General features: G+C 31.1%; 1 protein-coding gene and 1 long non-coding RNA gene across 6 annotated transcripts in view; one reads left to right on the top strand and one right to left on the bottom strand.

Moving 5' to 3' along the window:
* Positions 1 to 15,490, bottom strand: part of LOC122271484 (uncharacterized) — a 126,304-nt gene that overhangs the window by 47,078 nt on the left and 63,736 nt on the right. The gene's annotated exons all lie outside the window — the stretch shown is intronic.
* On the top strand, positions 8 to 9,641 carry LOC122272090 (uncharacterized). Its single transcript, XR_006226788.2, has 4 exons — positions 8 to 726; positions 3,613 to 3,698; positions 5,279 to 5,293; positions 9,492 to 9,641. It is a non-coding gene; the product is annotated as an uncharacterized lncRNA (long non-coding RNA).

Raw genomic sequence — 15,490 nt, 5'->3', positions numbered from 1 at the left:
AAATCACTCAAAATATATAGCATATACCAAATCCTATGAAAAATCTTTCTTTTAGTGGAAGAGCAGATGGGTAGTTTAGTGTGCCGCTATTTATTAATTAGACAGTTTAGTGTGCCGCGTCTTCGAAAGTATACACACCAAAATTGGTGCGGATCAGTTCAGAATTGCGAATTAAGGTACATAATAATTCTTACAAGTTACTGTCCTAAGGAATATATTTAGAAAAAAAATCAGTTTCTGAAATTAAAACAATTTTTAGAGATCTCTTATTCTTGGAAATCGATGGCTTTGTTCCTTCAACTATACTTATAGGCACAGGTTTAAAAAAATATAAAAATTAAGGTTGAGTTTATCTTATCAAGCCACTAAATTAATCTTGCAATCTGAGTTAATGAAACGAATAGTTATTTACTAATACTGTGGGAAATAAAACTGTCTACTTATATTGTGTAATACAAACATCATTGTAAGTATACTTGCTACCACACTTCTTCACTTCAAACTTCGCACACTTTTTTTAAAAATATAAATAGTATGTAGTGTGGTGAACAAGCGATTTTTTTCATGAAAATAATTTTTGAAATGATATTTTAATTTCATTTTATTTCTGATATATTTTCTCAAGACTGCTGACGCTAGGTGTTCTGACAACAGTCAATGCAAACGTGACGAATGCTGTATCAATATTACACATGAAGGAGAGTGTAAAAAAAAAGGGGACGATAGGTAAATATAATAACCTCTATACAAGTACCTAATCACACACAAAGACTTTTGATTTTTTCCTGTACTTAATTGAAATGATATTTGTATCAATCAAACCATCTAAGTAAAATTCATTACAAATCGCGATAAAACGAAAAATCTGCATTTGTTTTATGTTTCTGTTCAATTGATGAATAAGGGCAAAATAATACTACTGTAGTATGTGTTTTAATTTTAGATTGAAGATAAAACGAAATGCTGAGATTTCTCTTAGAACATTTTATTTAACAAACAATAGTCTAAAATCAACAAACTTAAACATAATCGGTTGTCCTCCGACCAAGCTAGCTAGCTAAGAGGCAGAAAAGGTCAGAACCAGTTCTTTACCTGACGGAGAATATTTATACAGAGATCACAGGTTTGCTTTTCCCTGAAGATCTTTACTCGCCAAGCTGGCGGTAAGACTGGTGAGAGTGGCGAGCACAGCACATTCACCCCTCCCAGTGTATCACTTACTATACTTTTTTGGAAAACGCATAGTTCTTCCAAACCTATTTTTGGCTTCCTGCATTACATGAGTACATAGAATTTCAAACTCTACAGTCTTTGTTGTTCTAGAACAGGGATGGCGAACCAATGGCACGCGTGCCATTTATGGCACGCGACACAATATATTGGGCACTCCACCGATCACAATTGTTGTTACACTATGAATTGTCATTACACAAATATTATCGCTATAACGCATACTTAACAATTAAATTAAAATTCACAAAAAACAAACAAAATATCGGGTTGAGTAAAAAGTTTTCCGCCAAAAAAAAAATCCTGAAAAATGACAAACACATGCAAAATCAGCTAAGCTAATGAGAATAGTTATCTCCATTCAAATCAACAATAGTCTGCCAACGTTTTGGCAACTTTTCATTCCCTTCTGCGAAGGACTGGGGGGTGCGCGAGTAGAGAAAGCAATTGACCTCATTTATGACCTCGTCATTTGAACGGAAGATTGTGCCATCAAGATGCAGCTGCAGATTTGAAAACAGATAGTAATCCGAAGGCGCCACGTCTGTGCTGTATGGTGGATGTTGTATCAAATCCCACTCTAACGTGTGGAGCGTCATGCCGGTCATTGCACTAACATGTGGCCAAGCGTTATCTTGATGAAAGAGAATCACCTTCCTTCTGCGCTCGTTTTCTCGTTTTTCGCGAATCGCATCGCTAACTTTGATTAGCATATTGCTGTATATTGTACTGTTGATAGCCTACCCGCTTTTAAGGTACTCCTTGTAGATAATTCCACGACAATCCCACCAGATGCGGAGAAGGACCTTCTTGTTAGTTAGTGTTCGTCTTGCAACCGAACTTGCGGATTCCCCGGATGCTGACCACCCTCCTCTACGGCTAGTATAGTTGTAGTATACCCATTTTTCATCACAGGTCACAATTCTGTCCAGAACGTCCTCTTTTCTTTGATCTCTGAGCAGAACCAAACACGCCGCTTTTCTCTTGCTCTTGTTTTCAGCAGTCAATTCGCGAGTCACTCAACGGTTAAACTTAACTGTTAGATTTATGCGTTTGAGTGTACTTGCTATTGTTTTTTGGCAAATGTCAAGCTCTAACGCAATAGTTCGTGTTGAAAATTTTTGTCTTGAACAATAATTTGCTTTAACTGGTAACAATCAACATCAATAGGGCGGCCAGAACATATTATTAATTTCCCAATAATCACGAAGTCAAAATTATTTGATGGCACGTCCGTCTATGACCTCATTAAGCAATTGTTTAGAGAAAATGGCACGTTGGTGTATAAAGGTTCGCCAGCCCTGTTCTAGAAGGTTGTAGCAGTTCACTTTCAAGGAAGGCAGGTTTCACATGACATATAGAAATTGTTTATTTTCGACCTCTACTGTAAACATCAAAAGAGAAGGTCTGATGGTAGAGATATACGTATTTCTTTAAATCCTCAACAAATTGGATTGGGGAGGTGTCCATTTGAGTAGAATCAAAAAATTCAATTGGAAGACAAAGTGTTGTTCCGTAAACGAGCTCTGCGAATGATGACTGCAAATCTTTCTTATACACTGCTCTAAAGCCCGACAGGATAGCTGTTAAGGAGCCTAGCCAATGGTCTGTAGTGTAAGCCTTGAGTGTGTAGCATTATTATTAATCGATTCATGAATCGATTAATGAGATGATTATAAATATTTTATTATATGTTGGATGGCAACAGCTACAGGAAAAAGAACAGCAACGATGAATAAATACTTACTTACTAACCTTCTGAATAAGATGTCTTGTATTAAAGCGATGAAACAACACTTCAATGGTGACTATGCGGACGATTTGAATTGATATTAATTATACCCATCAAGAATTTTGTTTAGTTTGATNCTTCGTGTCTTTAATAATGAAAGAAATTATTGCTGTTCAAAATTACACTGTCAGAAATTAATATTTAGTAATGAACGTTTAAAATGCCGACCGGCTGTGAAGGGGGAAAGGAACTGTTCTTGCATCAGAAAGGTCCTGGGTTCGAATCCCGGGCAAGGCATGGATGTTTCTTTCTCTCTCTGTGTGCTCTATATCCTTTCTCCTTTGTGAGTGAATGTGACCCGCCCTATAAGCGGGTTGTGGTTGTGTGAATGACGTGGCAGAATTCGAATTCCTGGCCATAGATGGCGCCACTGAAAAACTGGAACAACCCCACCCCCACTGCCTAAACAGGCATACAACAAAATAAATAAATAAATAAATAAAACACTTAAAATGCAGCTGGAGATGCGCGCGCGTGTGTGATCTACTTCTTAAAAGGGATTATTGCAAAAATATATATAGTGCCCTATATATATAATCAGAACAATAATTCCAAGTAATTGTTTTAGGCAACATATTTATATTTTTCAGGTCAAAGGTGCTCAACCTTTAAAAGAAACGCCTATCCTTTTTATTGTCCGTGCCAGGAAGGTCTTGATTGCCATGCTATTAATCTGGTAATTGCTGATATATTTTTCAATTAATTTTTTAACATTTTGGTTACTTTTTTAAATACATCTTTTATCTTAGAATGTGTGTTAATAATTTAATCTTAAAATCATAAAATAAATGTTAAATTATATTTATTATTCTCTTTAAAACATTAAGTTAATTTTGAGTTAGTTTTTTTTTATTGAAATAAAAATATTATTTTTTACTTGATGAAAGTAGAAATTGGCGTCATATTTAAGGCAAAATAAACTGAACAATCTAATCTTTTTAAAATTTTTAGAAATTAAATAATAAAATATCACAAATTTCTTATATTCTAACACTCTACTTCAATTTTTATTTACAATCGATTAATGATTAAAAGACTGAATTAGATAAAAATATACATTGCATTACTCGCAAGCAATCTCTTGAAATCGTTAGTGAAAGTATTGACGGTAGGTATTGACTTATTCTTTTTATATTTATCAGTGTGATTTTTTTGAATATGTAATATAGAAATGTTTAATAACTATGTTGTTATAATGTTTGATGTAGGTCTTTTTGTATTACTTTATCATTTTTAAATATTAAGTAAAAAAATACTTCATAGATATACATCAGTAAAAATAATGCTTATATTAAAAGAAAAAAAACTAATTAAAGCTTGTGCTTTTTGTTATTTAAAAATTGTTTTTTTACTTATAAATAAAAATTAAAACAAAAATTATGGAAGAAAAGAGCATTAAAATACCTAAACTGTTTGTAGATTTAAGGGTATTTTTTTTGTTTGTATTTTTCTCCATTAATATGGAGTTCCGCGGTGGACTGATCGTTAAGACACGGTTCCCAGCAGATCACCGAAGTGAAACATCACTGGTTGTGGTCAGTGTGCATGTGGGCGACCACTTGGAACAGTTAGCGTCGAGACCGAGGGTGTGCGGCATTGGTCCTCGTTAAACTGTTCTACCGTAAAGTGCTCGACTTCGTGAACAGGTCGTCGGGCTGCCGAAGTGGGGGCGCCATCCCCTGTGCAGAGGATTAAAGTTGTGATGGCATGTCTTCGGATCATCCTGTGGGATGTTTCCCTGGCCGTCGCCAATAGCCCATTTTTCAACCCTAGTGCGACGTAAATGAACTACACCAACAACAACCATTAATATGAGTATTGGATTGTTTCAGAAAAGTTTAAAACTGCGCAGTAATAACGTTTAATATAAAGATAATAAACATTACTACTTTTGCTCAAAAGTTTTATAATTTTTGAAGAATTGATTTAATTTTCTCTTTTCATTAAATGTTTTTAACTTTTAAATAGGAAAAGGAAAGTAAAAATGTTTCAAAAAATATTAAAAAAATCCAAACTATTAAATGCTTATTCTTCTATTATTTATCAGTATGATAATTTGAATATGCCATATAGAAATATTTAATAGCTATGCAGTTATAATATTTGATTGAAAGTCTTCTAGCATTACTATATCATTTTAAAATATTAAGGGAAAAATACTTCATAAATATATTGTAACAGTTAATGGTTATATTAGAAAAAAATTATTTGTGTACTAAAGCTTTTTATTTAAAATTGTTTAATTTTCATTTATAGAGTGGGGAGAGCATAGTAAGTATTTTCTGAAACGTAGAAAGATTTCTTTTGTAATTTTTGAAGAACTTATTTAATTACTTTTTATAAAATGTTTTTTAACCTTTAAGTAAGAAAATCAGAAAACATTTATTGAAAAATCAAAAAAACATTAATAATCCTAAACTACGTGAAGTTATCTTTCAAGAGATCTTTTCTTGGCCTTGAAAAGCAATTTTTCTGCCTAAAACATTCCAGAAATGCTCCATGGAATAATATCTTTTTATATAGATTGCTTCGTTATCCTCTGAAAATCACCAATGTTCTGTGTGAACATGCATTGTAATCCTTAAAAATTATCTTAGGACCCAACGTAGATTCTGAAAATACTTATATGGGACTCTGAAATGTACTCCATATAATTCAGAGAATAAAGGTGGAATTTTGTACACTGCATATGATAATAACGGTGAAAAATTGAGAATTTTGCTCCTATATAAGAAAGCGTGTCTGACAGCAAATATCTGCAACCAACGATTCACTGGTCAAGATAACAGCACTTTGGCCTCCCGGGTCCTTGTTTCTCTTCGTATGAAAACACGACAAGAATCATAATTTTGAATGAATCAGAATACACCGAAAAGAATATATACCATTTATAAATACACGGAAAAGAATAGTATTTTATTACAGTTAATAAAAGTTTGAAGTTATTTGCATAAAGGAATGTTAATTTCTAATGATTAAAATTACTTATTATTATGCAAAGATTCCCTCCCTCTAAAGAAACTACATGAACTTAAATTTGAAAAATTTATGTAATCAAGTTTCATTGTTTATAAATGTTCTTAAATATGTACTATAACATTTCAAAAATATGTATTATATTCAGAACAAACTATTTGGACCTAAAATAAAAGGAAGAATTCTTTATATATAAATATATTGCTTCTATATTAAATTAATATATTAAAATAAGCATATGAGCCAATTTTTATGTGATTTAGATTTTATGGTACATATTTTTCCTTTATAAACAATACACATCATCTTAACCATTTCTATTTATGCGTCTTTGGGTGAAACCATTTAAAAAGTCATGACAGCAAAATTCATTAATTATTAGCTATTGGAAACTTAATACAATCTACGGATGAAGACTCTGAGACTTGTTGCCGTAAGATTAAAGCTGCATTATGCATAAATCCGTTAACCTTAGTGTCATAATCATGTGTGGCATAAAGGCAAATCTTCTGTTTCTGTTGATTCAGAAATCTAGAAAACTGTCTCCTCAGAAATATTTTTATTAAAAAGCAATTCAAAAACAATTCAAAAGCCTGGGTTTGACAAACATGCCTATGCTTGTTTCTTAGATGAAATTCAGCCCCATTTAATGAATTACTTTTTGATATAGTCTCCTATTAAAATTTTGGATAATTTGTTGTACTCATTTGTAATATCACTGAATTAATTGTTATTCCATTCAACAACAACTTTACAAAATAAAGGATTTTAATACGGAATAGAACATTCATCTTCTTAAAACTTTTTCAAAAATTTTGTAAAACTAAGTAACTAATTTATAATATTCTGCTCCTATAGTAAAAAAAAAATCCATTCCCCAAATTTGAATTAAAATAAGTTCATATTTTTTGTATCAGCTTTAAGCGAGTTATTAGTTGCTTAATGTTCAAGGTGAGTGGTGACATCTTTTAGCTGATTCCGAAACAGAAGTTTTTCTTACAATAATTTTTTAAGATTTTCATATTTTTGTTTTTCCTGTAAGCACTTATTCTAAAATCGTAGATTTGATTTTGTATTGATTGGGAAGAAAATTTTTAATACGTCAAAACTTTTCTTGCCATCAAATACTAGCCACGTATCTTTGCAAGCAAATATTTTTTTTAGACTTTTCCAATATTGGAATTCTGAGCCACTATTATTATCGAGAATTAGAAAAAAATTCTGTCTGTCATTGCGAAGACTCGAATAGATAACAAGTATATTTGTTCACGTGTTAGTGCAAAGCTGTTGCCAGTAGCTCATTGGCTGACACATGACACTCATTTTATACTCTGCTTTTGAATCATATTTTTGATAAAATTATACATTTAAATACTACTTTTAACTGAAAGAGAAATTATAAATTAACGATCGCATCAAAATTAAGTATATTTCCCTTATAATATTTAAAAATCTCAATTGTATGCGTGTCGCCTATTGAGAACATAGTTATGTTTCCTTTAAATTTTCATGAGCAGTAATAGATTTTTTTAGTCATTAAATTGAAAAATTAGGTGCATTTAACTTTTGATAAACTTTTAATTTTTGAAACACGCATTTCAATTATCACTAGTTCACTAAAAATGATTTAGTTCCAAAAGTTGATAAACGAACTTGAATAAGTTTACCCTTGTCTCCAGGCCTATATCCAGACCTGAATCAAATTGAATATGATGTATTTTCTAGATATATTAGTTGATCCAGAAACTTTTGAGTACTATAAATTGTCTCTATGACTTAGCAATATTTAATGTCAAGAGTCCAAAATATAATTCTTTTAAGACATCTGCCTTTTCCGTAAATGGCTGAGGATTGTTTAAGAAAACAGCACTTCCGTCTGGGGCACCTTGTCCATATAAATCCCTCTACAAGAGTCAATTTGATTCATTATTTTTGAACTATTTTATTGCGATGTTAAGAATTTCATGATTTTACAACTTGAATTTTACTATCGTTTTTGTCATAGTTTGATAAATTTTCACATAAAAGTAGTGTGGATTTCTTTTGATTTTAATTGAGTCGCCCACAGAAATGCGTTTGTTTTTTAAACTTTTGTAATTATTTGCTGAATGCTATTATTTGATGTTTCAAGAGCGTTGATACGAAGGATTATGTTGCGAGGATATGGTGCAACAACTGACATTAAATTAATCGCACTGCTTTTATTTTATTGGAGATTAAACTTCAAATTGATTCTCTGAATTCTACTTTTCTTTTTTCCAAAATAAAGAAATGCACGTTACTTAACTAATCGTTTGCTTTCTGAGAAATGGAGTTCACTGTAAAAAATTCCGGATCGGATTCCGGTAAAAAGTTCCAGCACTGAGTTGTGTAATAGTGTTTACTTAATCACTGTAATTAAATTGGTATTACAGTTTAAATAACGATAAAAATTTTACGGTAAAAATGTTTGAGTTAAAATGGATTTTACTGACACTACACTCATGTTGCCTGCACGTTTCTTTTATCTTAATTTTATCCTGATGTTTTTTACAATGTTACAGTTATATGCTAACATCGATGGTGGTGCTGCAATAACAACACACTTTCACGTAATTTACGAAAATGACAGAAATTTTAAAAAAATTATTCTCACTTCTCCATTATGGCAGTTAGTAGTACGAATGGAGTTTATGGAAGAGATCACGAGTTGCAATTCCTGTGAAAAAACAATTCCGCGAAGAAACAATTCAGCGAAGAAATCAATCCCGTGAAGAAAAACTGATCTGTGAAAATCTTGAATGAGAAACTGGTAGATTTCTTAATCTTCATAATATATACATACGACAAGATAAGATCTGCATAAACACAATTTTTCACCCTCAACAATAATATCGGAACCGAAAATATGTCTGAACATTCTGACCTAGAGATCTAAGATCTCAACCCTATACGTCATAAAAACTAGAACTACTTCCTGAGAAATGTACAGGTCTGTGTCTCCAATATATGACGCCAAACCACGAAACCTCGACTCACTTCACTTCTTTATGTTGGAGGAAAGTGGCTGTTTAAACATTTAAATAAACATTGAAGTAATACACAAAATATGACACTTTATAGATATTTATCAACAATACTATTCTAATGTGTTATATTTTTTAAAAATGTCATGTTGAAAAATGGAAAATACATATACTTATGATTTTAATAGTCAGAAAATTAAGAGAGTAGATAATTTTTTTGTAATGGATCATTTTTCGAAGATTAACTAATTAAACGTCACATCCAGTAAATTTTATCTCATGTGGTTTCCTTGAAATAAACAATTAATTTTAAAAATTTTAATTAAAAAAAATTATTAATTGTTTTGCGCAAAGTAGTAAAATTTCTTGTGAATTGATTTTTTGCAGTTTTCTTTTTGTTAAAAACACTAAAAGTAACTTAATCGAAAGTGAACTAAACGTATTTTATTTGCATGGTTCTAAATAGCACAATTATTGTCCTCTTTCAGAATCTTGGACATTGTAGAAAGCCTGAAAGCAAGTAATGATATCTTTGTTAGAACTGTAAAATGTTGCTCACGAGGTTATGGGAAATACAACATGTTTAATTTGATACATAATAAATTATTAAATAATGTATTAAAAATGTGTTTTCTTGATTTCATGTGTGTCTTCTTTTGTAAATAACATGAAATGAAAATTATGAGATAAGTCAGATTAGGAATCTTTCTTTTTTCGCATCAAGCTAATAGTAACAAGACAATCAAATACTATACCAACGAAAAAAGAAAAAAAAAAGGATCCATAAATTTCAAGTGCAATTATATATAATCACTAAAAGTTATTATGCGTTATTTCTAAATTCAGTTTATTAGCAAAGTAGTTGTATGTTATTGACAACGATCTGGAAAACATCCTAAGGATGATCCTTAGACATGCCTTCCCAATTTTGATCCTCCGTAGGGAATAGCTTCCTCTTTTTGGAAGAGCGGCTTAAAAGCAGAGCACTTTATTGCCAAGCATTTTAAAACGATTATTAAAAACGTAGCACTAAAGTTGATATTTTTTTCATCGAATTAGCTTTTTTAATTTATTGTTAAGTCCAAAATTTGGTGACAAGTTTCAAGGACTGACATAACAATCCTTATAATACGAAACTTTCATATTCATTTTATGACTAATAGCAATTGCCATTTGTTGCAGTTAGCTTCTGTGCTCATCTATAAAAATGTTTGGAATTAATTTGTGAAATAGAGTAGGACGGGAAAACTGAATTTTTTATGCCTTAAATGAAATAAATAAAGAAATTAAATAAAATTGTTTGAAATCGATTGCTTTGCTTATCGCGCTCAAAATTTATAAAAACGTATTTGAGTTTTTAAGACCTCTTAATGTGCAACCATTATTCGAATGCTTCTTATTCCTATTTTCTAATTAAAAAAACTTAAATTAATTATAATGTCATAATTCTTTCATATTATAGACTGATCGAGCAATATATTTGAAAAACGCTATCTATCCTACTTTTTTTCAGTTTTTTTTCGACAGAACGAAATTTAAATGGTTCTCGAAAATAATTTGGTTCCTGAAAGTTTTACGCCAAATTTTGAGCCAGATGCTGACAATGAATTGAAGAATGTATTTATCAGGCAGGCATATAAATGTCAATACACCTGAGAGATTTTTCATCAGAGCGAACAAAATAAACACAGTTTTTTTTTTCATTTGATGTCGTTTTGAAGAAGAAATTAAAATTTCAGTTGATAAAAATAAAAAAAGCGGGATATTTAAAAAAATGCTAGGGGACTAGAAAAAGATTTTAGAAAAATTCATTTATTTTTACACTGTCTTTTTTCAGAACATTTCAGCTTAGTTACTATATACATTATTAGGAAAATAAGATTAATTAAAGAGACAAAAAATTATTCAAGAAGAACATATTTAAAATATGATCTTTTTAATATTTGATCATAACATCTGATCGCACATTTCCTGAACTTAGGAAACACTTTAGTGTTCCAACGGAGCTAATGCAAGAAAATTAGAAGTTATAATATCCATAATACCTCATACATTACCAATAGTACAAGAAATGTATCCAAAAAAATTAATATAGTTTATTTTTCCGCGGCGGAGTTTATTTTAAATATCCAAATATTACCTTCTAATTCAGTGCCTTGACTCTTGCCCTGTGCATTGTCTTGTTTTGAATTTCGATTTTTACAGCCAGATTACTGAATGCCTTTTTTTTATCATTTTCAACCATATCTAACAGAAAATTACAAAACGAAGAAAAGACATATTTTCTTTCAGTCAAAGTTAAAAGTTAATCGCAAAACAAAGCAATGTTTCAATTCCTTGAAAATTTCACGCATTGCTGAAATTAAATTATCAATTATTTTTGTATATCTAACAGATATGATATATTTCAAGATTAATGTAACTATATTGTGCTTTCTTTTTCCAATTTTCAGAAAGATTGAACTAACTTTATATATGAATGACTTGAAATTTCTCTATTCTATTTGCCACAAATAGTCACTTAGAATGCAACACTATATATGACCGACTTAAAATTTCTCTATTCTACTTGCCACAAGTAGTCACTTAGAATGCAACACATCAGTCCAGGTATATAGTTTTAAATATTTATTTCACATTCGATTCTTGGTTGCTTGACCATCTGGTATCGGGATTCTCCAGCTCGCAAAAAGAACGGGAAAACACAAAACGGTATCTCCAGGGAGTTGCCGATATTATATCTAAGTCGGATTTGAATTTTGAGACTGGATTCTTCTCTGAAAGACTCTTGACGAAGTATTTTTTATCTACTCTCGATCTGAGCATGGATGTCTCAAAGTTGAAAATTAGTGATGCAGTTTTAAAAGCTGTCTCTCTCGAAACAATGGAATATTTTACAATGGATAAATTATAAACAATGGATTAATTATAAACACAGCAATGGTTAAGAATATATAAGGACGATCCCTCACGGCCATGAACTTCCTCACACCTTTAGGAAGCCACTTATCACTGACTTCAACTGCCCTAGAACCTTGACATCGGTAATAGCAAGTCTTAGAAAATATCATTTCACAGAGATGAAAATTTCTCCCGGACAAAACTTGGACATACGTTCCCTACAGAAACTGCCCGGAAGTTATGTTGGCATAAACACATTTTCGAGTTCCCCGTACTCACCACACATGTTTTGAAATTGAGATGGGCACCATTTGAGGACAATCTATGAGCTGTTCATTATAGTCAAGAGGCGCCGAAGCTGACGGTAGCACAATAGTCCAGACCTTTGATGTTGTCTGAAGATCTATGGATATGAAAACAGCTTCCCTGAGTGAGCGGATGTGACTCAGATGAGTACAGTTTTTTTTTACTTTTATATTTAATTGAAAACACCCAATCATATGCATCAGATTGTATTTTTGCAAATAGTTAGAAGGGAAAGCGCGTTTACAGATTGCGATTTTAGCTCTTAATTTTACCGTTTGCAGTCGAGGTTTTTTCTACAATAAATATAGAACGCAACATCTAAGAGTTTACAACTCTCAATTTTTCCGGTCACCACATAACGCATGGAAACCATAAATAAATTGGTCACTAAGCTTTGAAGTATAAAAATGTTAACATTCATAGTAGTGAGTGATTTTTTGTGCTGGACAGACACCCTCGATCTGTACAAAGATCTGTTGTTGTTGTTGCCGCTTATCCTCATCTGGCCTGGCGAAGTCAGATCAGATCTATGAACCCATTGATCTGAATGAAATCGAAGACCGAAAGAGGAGTAGAAAAGATGTCCTCCCAGAGAAGACCAAGACGATCCTGGATATGATTGGCGGAAGCACGGTGTAGATGGCATTTAGGGCAGAGGGGGTAGGTTTTAATGCCATTAGAAAATAGTAAACCTTTCACATGGCTGGTAGGTAGACAGGAGAGGATGGTGAAGACTCTCCTTTCAAATGGGAGATTTAAAGAAACTCAAGGCTTATTTCCTTTGTACCATTGGTGGGTCGGAGGAATCAGCCAGTCCCTGAGAAGCTGGGATTTCTTTAGGGAGTTAAGTTCAAGATAGGTGAGATCGGAAGAGGTAGGGTGCGGTAGGCTGCAACCCTCTTTAGCCAGGCTGTCCTCTAAGTTGTTGCCGTAGAGACCGTGAGAAGAAACCAGTTGACAAAGATCTAAATTAATACATCTTATGTGACACGACGAGTTGAATCCGTGAAAATGAATGAATCTAATCTTATCTTGCTCGAATATTTGAACTCGTTGAATATTTGTACCAAACAGTTTTTTTTTTATATTTAATTGTCAATTGTGACTACCTTAGAAAAATTACACACTTGTTTTTTTTTGTAGTTACAACAGACAATTTGATTCTCTCTTGAAAAAAAGCACCTAAAACTAAAAAAAATATATTCTTTTTTCAATACTTTGCTCTGAAAGAAAATTACCTCGAGGTTCAATTGTGGAACATTTTTCCAATCTGCTTCGTTATCATATATGGGAACGTTACTTTCAAAAAGTAATGAGTAATGATTACAAGTAAAGTAATGAGTAATGAGTACAAGTACAATTACGAATACAAACTTAAAAAAGTAATGAATTTAAAATACACTTCGTGGAATTTAAAAATTAAAAATAACCTCAAATTTCATCAAAAAATGTATGAAAAAAATATTAATTTAAAATAAAATCAATTTTAATTTAAATGTCAAAAATTTAAATTTCAGGAAAATGTTACAATTATGTTACAAAATGTTGTTATGTTATGTTACAAAATGTTGTTAATTTTGAAACTAGCAAATCTTTAGAAATTATGTTTTTTTTTTTACTTTCGGAATTTGTAGCAATAAATTAATTTGCTGAACAAATTTGATAACATTATAATTTTTGCTTTAAAGAAATAATTAAAAAAAAATCGCATTCATCTATATATAACCCCTTGAAATTCAATAAATTCAAAATTACAATTCATTTTTATAAAAGTTAATATTTTTGAATTTTAAATAGTAAAGATTTTTTAATTTGTCGTTGATTTTTTACTAATCAAAGATTGAGAGCTGAAGTTGAATTTTTTAATTGATTCATATGAGGAACTGAATGTTTTTATGGAAAAATTCGAAAAAGGAGAAAAAACGATATTCATTCAAAATCAAAGGAATAATAAAATTCAAGGAATTTTTTTATGCTAACTATATTTTAATTAAATGAAGCATAGTTTTATATTTTGAAACTTAATTTCCAAAAATTAATTTTCCTTCAAAAAATGCTTGGTCTAGTAACGTTAAATAAATCGTTGAAATTATTTGGAACTACACACATTTTTGACAAAAATATTGCTTGTCAAAATTAAATAAATGGATTTATTTTTATTGATATGACAAGCATCTTTTTCCGAAGTATAAATCTATATATTAATAGACTGGCAATATTTTGTCTCGCTAAAAACTCCCAGATTGTATTAAATTTCTAAATAAAATTGTCAATGGTACATTTGGTGATCTTATTGAGATATATTCTCTGCTACAGCTCCAAATTTCTCAGCTACATGAAGAAAAGATAATCAAATTGTGAAGGGGGCAGAGAAGTGTATAAATTTCATTAAGTGATTGATTTCAATATCTGGCATTTTTATTTTAAAATTTAAATTTGTTAAAATATTTTTATAAGATTGCGAAGCAATATGCAATGGAACTGCGAAGCAGTTCTGGGGGTTGGCGAGCATAGCGAGCAGGGGGTGGAGCCCCCTAGTTACAATTATTGCTGTATATTTCTAACAGACAAAATTTAAATTTCTAATGTAAGTTTTTACAGAACTTCTTGTATTATTATAAGAGAATCATATTATTCAACTATTTAGCTTTTATAGATAACAGAATGTTAGTTTATTAATATATAAGGGCTACAGAGAAGTTATAAAAGGGTTGGTTCATTCCGTACGCAAAGCTGCAGCTCCGCGTCCCCACCTCTTGACGTCACGCCGCACACAGATCTCAAAAATCAGAGTTAGAGGATGAGAAAACTTTGCTGCTTTCAGTAAGAAATGAGTTGAATGTTCAACACTTCTCAGATAATAACTGTCAAACTTTACACTGCTGGCAAATTATTTCTGCTCAAAAATATAGTATTCATTCATTTTCTTTGTATTCCTTACAGTATTAAAAAATCTTTTTAAAGTTAGAAAAATATCTCAATGTTGTCGTCATCGTTTTCTTATAATTTCCTAGTTTTAGTTTTTAACTTTTGCTGTTAAATAAATGAAAGCATATAAGAACACTTTTATAGTAACATATTGTCCGATAATAATATGTAACTATAAAAGTCTCCTTATATTTTATTAATTGGGATGCCTAATTTTAATATACTTAATTATTTATAACTGTAATGGCAGTTTTTTTGTATATGTTATTACTAGGAAACAAAAATCTTAAATGCTAATTACTTAAAAAGAAAAATCTTTGAGCTTATAATAATGGAAATATTACTCTTGCTC

This window comes from Parasteatoda tepidariorum, chromosome 1, assembly GCF_043381705.1.
Source record: "Parasteatoda tepidariorum isolate YZ-2023 chromosome 1, CAS_Ptep_4.0, whole genome shotgun sequence".
NCBI lineage: Eukaryota > Metazoa > Arthropoda > Arachnida > Araneae > Theridiidae > Parasteatoda > Parasteatoda tepidariorum.
The sequence above is the reverse complement of the archived record's forward strand: the minus strand, read 5'-3'. Positions and strand labels throughout refer to the sequence as shown.